General features: G+C 38.4%; 1 long non-coding RNA gene across 1 annotated transcript; it reads right to left on the bottom strand.

Moving 5' to 3' along the window:
* Positions 1–625: 625 nt before the first annotated feature.
* Positions 626–2,003, bottom strand: LOC110368570. The gene is made up of 3 exons (XR_002428194.2): positions 1,939–2,003; positions 1,387–1,466; positions 626–748 (listed from the first exon to the last, which is right to left on the bottom strand). It is a non-coding gene; the product is annotated as an uncharacterized LOC110368570 (long non-coding RNA).
* Between the last annotated feature and the right edge of the window lie 9,173 nt (positions 2,004–11,176).

Genomic DNA, 11,176 nt, shown 5'->3' with positions numbered 1-11,176 from the left:
ACATCAAGATGAACCTAGCAAGAAATGAGCATGTGCACTGGCGTTATGTCCGCATGTCACAAAAGACTGGCATGTGGGACAGCCAATAGATAAGGTGATACCCCGAAACAAGATTGTCCACTATAGCCTTAGTGAGCCTGTGTGAATTGCAGCCAGTTTTCTGTTCTTAACTGAGTCACACCTTTTCTGGTCTTCTGCTGCTGTGGCCTATCTGCTTTGAGGCACAGCTAATGTCATTCAGATATGATATTCTGCCTATCCTGCATACCACTGGTCAGTTGGTCCAAGCTGAAAGACAGGCAAGAGAAGTTCAGTCTTCCCATTCTCTTCTGACCTGAGTCATTAAGAAGGCATGTTTGTTCACACAGCTGCTGTTCACTGTAAACCTAAGAAATTGTTTGTGTGTAAAACTCCCAGTTGGTCAGAGGTTTCTGAAACACTCAGACACTCCCTTTGAATGTAAGTTTTGTGTATGCTAGGAACCCAAAATTCAAGCCGAACACAGTGGTGGTGAATCAAATCTTTATTTAAAAATGGAGAGTGACATGAGATCATACAGGCAGGCAGGTATTGCAGGCAGAAACATGCTTGACTAGAAGCCGCCTACGTGTTCCCAGCGTGGGCAGAGCGAGACACAGAAATCCCCGGAATAACCTTAACCAGGAGGTGCACACAAGCACTAGTTAACAAACTAGCGACGGCAAGGCGAGAACAGGTCCAACGGGTCAGCAGGCTGAGCGACAAGGCACTGGGAAAGACCAAACGAAGGCAGTGAGACAATACGAGGTTTTCTGGCACTGGGAGCTAGAATGAGGCAGGTGTAAGTAGGGAGAGTGACAGGTGAGCTGGGTGAGTCTGATTAGTGGCAGCAGCAGGTGGAACTGATTAAGGTGAGTGACGGCTGGGATGTGACTGAGATTAGTGGAGCATGGAGTGAGAATAATAAGTCCAAAAACAAACAAACAACCCCACATTGTGACACATGCCAAAAAAAGAAATTGAACTGTTGTTCCATTAAAGTGGCTGGTGTCACTTTATGGCAGAGTTGAGCAAAGGTTACTTTCCTGTTCACATGTTTTCTATTAGCTATTGATGATTAATGGTGGTTTATTGTGCTGTCTGGGTGATCACAGATCACACCTGTCCAAACTGCTGCCCATTTAATGTGTTGCAATTTGCTGTACAGCAGAACTATTATGTAGCATATTTACAGCTTTTGTCTCTATTATAGCCTATGAGAGATAATAGGCAGTGGAGAAATCAGTAGACACCTAAAGATAACCTTTTTTTTCCATTGAATAAAAACGTTTTCTGGTAAATGAAAAGTGGAAGCAGATAGAAACCAGAAGGAGGTGCATATTTCTACATTTTGGACAGTGTCATCACCCTGCTCGTCCTCTATGCCTCTGCCGTTCGTGGCCTCTCTCCATCACTGTCGGCCCCGGGGCCGGCCGCTCAGGAGCCTGCTGAGGAAAGAAAACAGAGGAATGATGCAGCACTGGAAGGAGGTAAGAACGGATGGATGGATGAATGGAGGGAGGTAGGAGGTGGTTCTCCTCAGGGCCTTTGGAGGAAGTGCTTGTATCAATCACTCGACGGGAGGAGGAGGATATTCTGACAGATGATATTGTGCAGTAGAACGCCTCCTTCTCTCCACTGTAGCTCTCTTTCTGACCCCACAGGGCTAATTTCCCCCCCTTATCCAAGCCTTTTTTTCTATCTTTTCTTTCAGTTTGAGGCTCCTATGGCTCTCAAAAGACAGAATTTCTTCTATCCCATTTGATGACCTTGTACAATGTTTATTTAGATCCCATAGGGCCGAAAATTGTTTCTAACCATCATCATGTTGTGAATGATGCCAATCAATTGTAGCTGTTTATCATCTTTATCCTGACCTCGGTAGGAGAAGAGGTGTGAGCTGTGGCCTGTTCCACTGACCTTCCAGTTGGGCAGCAGGAGGTGGGTGCTGCTCGTTATCTGCCGGCATGATGTTGTACACAGCCAACCTTGGAAGAGGAAGTGGAAGAAGGACAGACATTTCTGATGCTGTGTGGCATTATCAGTCAGTCTGAAAAGTGAAAGTCCACTTTTATTCCAGACAGAGTTTATATGAAACAAATAAGTCTTGAGTCACTTCAATTTTTTTTCAAATTTCACTCAACACTTATATCCTCCACCACCTCCCTTAGTTAAGAGCTATAAAATTGTTTAAAACAAAATTCCTGTAAAATCTAAAATTATGTAAGCTCTATTCTTTAGAGGGGAAATATTTTGATGGTAATAAATAATTGTTTTCAATAAAACTACCTACTGCACTGTTGCTGGTATCTGTTAAATTAACTTTAACATTAGCTAAAAAATATATATATATTTTACTTTTGGTTGATAATATTGTCTAAGAACATTTTGTTTCTCTGGTATGAATATAATATCACACAGTGGTTGGTTTCTTTTTAGCAACTGGCAACTTGCCTGCATGGAGATCCATATTTAGCCTTCCCCACAAACAGTAAACAGGATAGTAAGGGAGGTAAAAAGAAATATTCAAAGCTTATATGACCGCTTGGACTACTGCTCCCAGCGCGCACCATGGCTTGAACCCCATCATAAAACATGCTCTTGCCACAACTTTGACTCCACCCAAAGTTATAACCGTTGCAGCCCAGGACAGTTCAGTCTCTTCCTGATGTTTTTACTGGAACGGAGAGGACGCCTACCATTTCTGCTGAGAACCCCGCATCTTATCATGCGCTGGACCCGGTGGTCAACGTTTTTGCTGGACAAAAGCCGCACATCACCTTTTAACCCGTGTCATAGGACCAGAGCTCTCAACTATCGCGCAGTGACTGTGTGACACACACATTTCCCTGACTTCACATGCATACACACCATATATGGCATTTTTCACGCATAAAAACGGCAATGGGCAATATGGGATGCACAATCCATTAATTCACTGTCCATTCAGAACTCAGTCTAAAGCCCACCTTCTTTGGAGTTGTCTAGGCTTCTTTTATAGCTTGTGGCCATTAGTAATTATTCCTGCTGCAGTTCGTGTTAACAGAGCAGCAGAAAGAGTGATGAGAGTTGTGAATAATTATGGTCTTAACCAGTGGTGAAAGTAAACCGGTACGATCCAGTACTGCGTACGCAGGAGGCAAGGGGAGAGAGCGGCTGCCAGTTGACACCTTCATTCGGAACCAGTCATGGCTGCACGTTGAATCAGAAAACAGATCCGCTAACCGGATGCAGTCTAAAACCCCATTTAGTCTGTTTATAAGTAGTCTTTTTTATCCATTCCGAATTGTTTCTCAACCATATGTGCTGTACTTCTGTGCCTCAACACCATTACTGCTCTTCTCCTCCCCTCCCTTCCCTCAGAGCCAGGGGCTTTTATCAGCAGCCAGCCTTTAAAATATGAACCACTACGATTAATGTCCTTCCGCCCATAGCAAAATGTCTCTTAATTAAATTAAAGTCAATAGGAAAGTTAGTAGTTGTGTTTCATGCCATTTTGTTTAATGACACAGAACCAGTGGTGCTGCGGTGGCCGTAATGCGTCAATTTGCGCTTGAATTCAGGTGCACATAGTTAAGTTAGTCTACATGTAATTTAGGTGAGCACTTTTAAGGGACATTTTAAGGGACTTGTAACATCAGGGACTTCCAACTCAGACCCGTCATTCCTCCTCTTGTCACGAACCAGAGACAGAGGGACCCAGTATTCAGGCCGAACAAGCAGGGTGAATGAACAAGCAGGTTGACAGAGGCAGATATAAGTAGGGGAGTGAGCAGGTGAACAGAGTGAGACTAATTACCAGAATGGGTGGAGCTGATTAGGGGGGACAAAATGGCTGGAAGTAAACTGAAGCTGATTGGATGGTGACTGGTGAAGGGGAGTGACAAGACAAAAGAATGCTGGCAGGTGAACTGAATAAAGGCTGGTGACATAACTGATCAGAGCAGGCCAGAAGAAACTGATAATATAAAACAAAGTACAAAATCAAACCACATTAAAACTCAAACTATTCCATTAACCAAAAATACATAACCTAAACCTAAGACAGAATTGATTACATGGAGAGAATTACTAAACCAAAACAGAAATTAAACTAGACTAATCCAGAACCAAAATCAACATAAAGACCAAACAGAACATAAGCAAATAATAAAAACCAGAGCTAATACTAAGACAGGAGAGTGAACTAATTAAAAAGACCAACATAAACTATAACAAAAACTCAAATCATGACACCTCTTCCCTCTAAAGGAGTCATTTACACTCTTTATTTGGTCATTTTTCCACTGTTTATTCCTCGTTCGCAGCACTCAATCCGGTTTTATTAAGTATAAATTATGCTGGTACCAGACATTTCCCAAAAAAAAGCATTTTTTTCCAGTCACTTAGAACCAGTGAGGCACAGAGCTTGAAAAGCTGTGCCTATACTGATATAATCTGGGGATGCAGTGCATAAAAAGTGCTATATTTCGTATAGGATTCCCCATTTAAAAGTCCTATAGGCCTTTGGTTTGGTAATTGACCACTGGAGCGCCCTGCGCAATAGAGGAGATTTGTCTGGTCAGGGCAGAGACTGGGATGACAAACCTGTTGCTGTGAAAGGTGACAACAAAGGTTATAAAGTATAACAGGCTAGAAGTGCATGGAGCAAGATGGAAAACAGCAGATGGATTATGTGTAGAGATGTAGTGTGAAACTCTTTGTGCTTCAAGTGTTGCAGCTGAGCGGAAAATGTCGGACAATGTAGGCTTGATGAAACTCAGCCTCATTGCCCAGGGAGGTTATAGACCTACATTGATAAACAAATCTGTAGATTAATGATAATCTGCAGTGTTTTCTTGGTCTGCTTGAATCTGATCATTCAGATTGCTCCTTTTACAATTAACTACAATATTTTCCTGTTCAAGTCAGGAATAAATACTGCGTTGTGTTGTTGAGCTGTTTTGAAAAACGCCTGTTTGCAAAACAACCATATTGCCCCCCTATTAAAAACTATTAATATTCTCAACTCAGCATTATTTATACAGTCTAACAACTAGCAATTCAAAACAGAATAAAAGGTTAAAGCCAGCAAAATGCAAAAAAAAAAAAAAAACAACAACAATGCAGATCCACAAAAACAAACAGTAAAAACTTAAAAAGCTAAACACTCAAACTGGGTTAAAGGCCAAAAAAAAAAGATCTGTTTTAAAAGAACATTACACAGAAAGTGAAATGGCCTGCCTGATATGTAAAGCTACTTGAATCCAGAGTTTGTGTGGTTACCTCTTTGCACTCTTTTTCTTTCTGGATGACTAATAAAAACTAATCTGCTGACCTGAGCAAACAGAGGGAGCGGCAGATGAAGCAGGTCTGACACATACTGCAAAGCAAGGCCATGAAGATATTTAAAAACAAATAAAATAATTTTAAAACTGAACCGAATGTGAACCAGTAGCCAATGAATTGTTGCCAAAACTGGAGAACTGTGCTCTCGTTTTCTGGTACCAGATAAAAGATGAGCAGCAGCATTTTGGACCAGCTGCAGTCAAGCCACTAGAGCTTTATTAAACCCAGAGTAAAGTGGAGTGTGGTAATCTAAGCAAGTTTTACTTAATGAATAGATTAACATCTTTTTAACCAGCTTTCACAGTTTGAAAAAGCTGGACTTGACCACAGATTTTAACTGTCTTACTCTCGGGTCTGTGGCAGTCAGGGTCAGATACTGACTTTAAGGTACCAAGTCAACACTGATGTTAGAGACATCAATGTGCCCAAACAACATAAGACTTAGACAACTTTATTTGTCATTTTGTATGTACAGAGTGCATACAGAACGAAATTTTGTTGCAAACAGCTTGTGAATTATAGTGTAAAGTGCAGCAGTGATTAAAAAGTAAACAATTGAAATGTAAACTTTGCAGGAGAAAGAGACAATGTGCGTCTCTTTCTCTTTCTCTTTCTCTTTCAATAATCTTTGGTGACATCCATGATTTCTGCAATGCCTTTCAGAAGTTTATTTCTAGAGCAACTGTTTTCCTTTTTAGTGTCATAAATGCCTCACTATCTTCTGCTTAACAAACAGAAGGCTAAACACTGGTTTCTTATAGCTGATTCCAAAAGGGACGGGATAAGAGAAAGAGGCGAAGAATGGGAAAAAAAACAGTTTTCCATTCTTAAAAAAAGGAGTGTAATAATACCGGCAATAAATTAAAACTACTTTATTACTTTATTCAGTGATTATATTTGTAAATTCGGGGTCTGTTTCATTTGATCCATTCAGTCGGATCTATCCACAAACAAAATGTGTTCTACAAGAATAAAGCAGAGAGCTGAAATGGACTCAGGAATGTGGAGTATTTGTTGCAGCAAACAGAATTTCTGGAGATGAGTAACAATCAGAGCAAATTGTATTTTTGTCAAAAATCTGGAAACAACCCCAGAGCTGTTTACTTGGTGAAAAGGTGCAATATTGAGCATAATTGTTGTGAATGGAGTTTAAACAGACATGACTCTCCTTATATTATGAAGTCTTTGTATGTTGAAACAATCAGTTTCAGGAGAGCAGTTGTGTGTTTTTTCTGTTTTACCCCACTAGCTGAACAATTAAGTGTTGACACTCTTCTCCTCTACTTGGTTAAAAATGCGGAGTTGACTGGTTCCTTTATTCCAGTGTCCAGTTGCATGACAGTGACCTCCCCTCACCACTGCTGCAAATGAACATAATCTCACTCTCAACTTTCCATTAAAGTTGGGAGGTCTATATAGGACTGACAGAGGAGGTCTGGACTCAAACTTTAATTAAATTGAATCACACAACCTCAAATGTGTACAAATTGTGTTGTTAAACAGAATGATAGCTGTAACAGCAAATTATTGATTTACTAAATTTTAACAAGTTTAAGCGTGGTCGTCTGTGGATACACCAACACATTTTTTCCTTCGTTTACAGTTAATGATTAGTGATTCCAATTGCAACTATAAATTAAGGTTATTAATATTTTCCGGTGGCTAACGTAACCCAGTTTCCCAACTGGTTAAACACCAATCCTTTATAGTAAATAAGGTCAAAATGTCAGGGTTCAGTTTTGATCTGGGTTTTATTTGCTATTTTTCAGTTCTTCCTCTGTGTCTGGGTTTAGTTAGGTGCTGGCTTTATTTATTGTTGGTTTTCAGTGTCCTCCTCCCCTTCTCACTCAGCTTTCACTTCACTCCCTTTCCAGTCAGTCACACCTGTTGGTAGTTAATCAGTCAGAGTCATTTCACCTGCCAGCCTCTCTATTTAAGCCTTCCTCTGTTCTCACTCCCCTGGCTGCCGGTCCGTCATCATTCTACACTTACTCCTCGCCTGTCTACCCGTGTGGTACCTGCTTGCTACTGGAACCCTGCCTAGCTAAATCCTGTTGTTACTCTGTTCTGCAAGTATTCATCCTACCAAGCCAGTATGGATCTCTGCCGTACTGTGGGTCTCTGCCATGCTGTGGATCCGCTACAAGTCTTTCGTCATTCACATCATGCCTGTCTGCCCCTGTCCTCCCGTCTTGGTCTCCGCTCGTCCTTTTCCTGGTTGCTGCACTGCTGGACTCTGAACCTCCACTACCTTATTAATGGACTCTGGCTTCTCCTCCGTTGTGTAGCGGCGCAGCTTTCCCGTCACCCGCTCTGAACCTGCCAGCCAGCTCCTGCATCCTTCATCTCCGCCTGGTACAAACTCTGGTTCTATATGTCATCAACATCCTCCACTGGCAATAAACTCTCTTAAAATCAACTCTGTGTGTGTGCGTGCTGTGTCCGGGTTCATCCAAAGACAAATCATGACACAATAATTGTTAATATATATAAGTCCAATTGCTAGTTATCATTAAGGGCTGTTAGACCTTAATCACAATCACAATCATTTATCTTTTCGTTGTTGCTTACCTTATAGTATATACAAATTCCAACTGGTTTCATGGAAGTAGGTAAAAGCCTTTTTTTATCTTACCATTTTACCTCAAGAAAATTTGTTATAGTAGGATATTTTTCTACGAGAACTAAAATTTAACCAAAATCATGGGTTTTGGTCAAACAAGACTGTGAGTCCAAGTGGAACATTTTCCCCCAGAAGCCTTCTGGCATCTTTTTTTGTGAAAATCCAACATTGTTGTATAAACTTTGGTATTAATGATACCCATTGATTCTGACGGCACTCCTCCATCACATCTACATTAAATTCTCATTAAGATTAATAGATTCAACTTTTTTCAAACTGGAGTTAAAAGTCCTACTTGATGTTTTTTTATGCATTCATTATTTTAAAGGCTTACTGAGTTATGACAAGCACAAAATACAATTGATTCAAAGAGCAATTATTTCAAATGAATTGATATGCTTACACATTTACAGTTTTATGACAGGGTCATAAACATTGCCTTTGTTTTTGTGTTTTTGTAATTTTTTTCTTTTTCTTGTATTTTTAGCCATCCAAGATTATAAAGTTTTTTTCACAATCTGAATTTATGATGTCCAAGTCTTGAATATTGCGTATGGGTATGCACACATCACAGTTTAACAGACAACAAAATACAACATTCTCTTGATAAGACTACTTCAAATTATTTAATTATTTATCTCTGATTTGTCTTAACAAAAAATAAGTGATTGCAACTGGGAATTCATTAAAATTAAATTGAAATAATTTCCAGCTTATATATATGTATATATATGTGTGTGTGTGTGTGTATATATATATATATATATATATATATATATATATATATATATATATATATATATATATATTTCAGGTGATCTATTTTTATTTTGTGACAGTTGATCATAAAGTGCCTTTTTAAAATCTATGAAATGTATTGGGCAATAAATCATAAAAAATATGCACAAGGAAAGTACATGAAATTTTATTACCTTTTCTGCTAAAATAATGTTTTTCATTAAAGTCCCCTTTGTTGTAGTGAAAATGCATTTTGTCAAACATTCAATTTAATGTAGGAAATATCTAACCCAGTTTAACTCTATATTGCCTATATAGTGTTGAACTGAAGTAGCTCAGTAGACGTTGGGTGGTGTTAGAGGTCATCTCACATCCTCTTCACATAAGGAACAGTGGTACTGTAAGGGCATTGCTCCAGGCTAAGACAATTTTCCTCCACACTTGTTTCATCCTCTTTCCCATTTATGATGTAACTCCACAGATCAAAAGATTGGCATTTTGGGTGAACCGTAAGAGCCATCATGCCAAACAGACATCAGTCCCATTACACTTTCATCCTCCCTGCCTTGAATTTATATTCAATTGAATCCAAAAGTCTCAGACTTTTAGAAGGAGAAACTTTTCCCTAATCAAATTGTGTTGGTTGTAAAGAAGAAAAGGTTGCTGGGTCGGAAAGAGCAGAACAAAGTTTGCCTTAGCTATCAATACATACTTATAAGTGCCAAAGGCAATTAGTAACACATTTAGAAACTCTGATCAAAATTACCAAGTCAGGATACCACCAGATTATCAGGAAATTATAGCCAAATAGCTCCCAGTCTATGTTAAATATTGATTTATGAATACTGCCTGGTGAGGTCTGGTATTGTTAAACAATAGCTGGGGTGAATTTAAAAACTCCTGTTCTCAAAGAGCAAACACTGCACCAATATAGAATAAACACAAACAGCTACTCTCCAAAAACAAGAATTTATTAACAGAATATCTCAAGATGTCCATATATCGGTATGGAGGGCCGATGCTAACATATTAAAATCAATAATATAGAAATAACTACAGAAATAAATGCATGTTCAATAAATATATAAGCTTAAGATAAATACATAAAAATACAGCAAATAAATAAATTTAAGCAGTAATTAAATTATACAATTTACAAAAATGTAAATATCTCTTATAACAGCTACTCTCCAAAAACAAGAATTTATTAACAGAATATTTCAAGATGTCCATATATCGGTATGGAGGGCCGATGCTGACATATTAAAATCAATAATATAGAAATAACTACAGAAATAAATGCATGTTCAATAAATATATAAGCTTAAGATAAATACACAAAAATACAACAAATAAATAAATTTAAGCAGTAATTAAATTATACAATTTACAAAAATGTAAATATCTCTTATAATTAGCTTATTCCTCTTTGTATTAATCACCTTTTACTTATAATTGTCAACTTTATTTATTAATTACTTGGGTTTTTAAATGTAGTTATTTCTGTCTATGTTTTAATATTTTTGTCTGTTTTATTCTTCCTTTCTATATTTTTGCCCCATTTCTTTCTTCAACCCTACTTATTTATCCATGTCCTTTTTCCATTTCGGTATGCATTTCTACCTCATTACGCAAATGAGGAGAGTGGGTCTAAAGGGGACAACTGCTCCCTATTGGTTGGTTAGCATTAGCTTTCCTTAGCTGGAAACTTCATGCTACTGCCAGCAATGGCTGCCGCTACCGTCCACTGTCACAGTGGCTACCCAGGTTATCATTGAGCTGAGGCATTTAGCAACTTGATTTGAAAACATTGCTGTAATTCCAGACTTTATTATCTATCGTGTGGAACGTGTGTTTCAGAAAGCGGCTCACCTGACCCAGCAGGCGTTGTCAGTTCTCCCGACAGAAACTACAGACCCTGTGTTTGGAGCTCGCTTTGAGCTAGAACATCGGATCCAGTCATCTCCGCCTCATTTCCAGCCATCTTATCCCGCATATAGAGATGTTGAACTTTTGTCAAAAAGTTTTTTAAATAAGAGCTGTTACCTCATCATTCAGTTAGCAGGTTAAAACAGAAAATTACACATTATTTCTCTCCCTTGGAATCGCAGTTTGAACACTGTTTGCCTAATATGAGGATGGCAAACAGTGTTCAAACAACCATGTAGGCGGGAAAGCAATAATTGTCGAATTCTTTCGTAACCCAGTGACTGAATGATGAGGTAACAACACTTTTTACATTTTTTTTTAGCAAAAGTTCAACATCTGTATTTGCATGACTAGATGCCTGGAAAAAAAGATGGAGCCAAAATAAATATGCTAATTATAAGATATATTTAAATGTATGTCTCATTGTATAATTTACATTTACATTTATTAATTGCCTACATTTGTGTGCATTTATTTTATGCTTATATATTTATTGAGCATGTTTATTTCTGTATTTATTTTTGAATATGTAAGAATCAG

The sequence above is a fragment of the Fundulus heteroclitus genome, unplaced genomic scaffold (genome assembly GCF_011125445.2).
Source record: "Fundulus heteroclitus isolate FHET01 unplaced genomic scaffold, MU-UCD_Fhet_4.1 scaffold_51, whole genome shotgun sequence".
In the NCBI taxonomy this organism is placed as follows: Eukaryota; Metazoa; Chordata; class Actinopteri; order Cyprinodontiformes; family Fundulidae; genus Fundulus; species Fundulus heteroclitus.
This window is presented reverse-complemented; position numbering and strand designations above follow the sequence as displayed.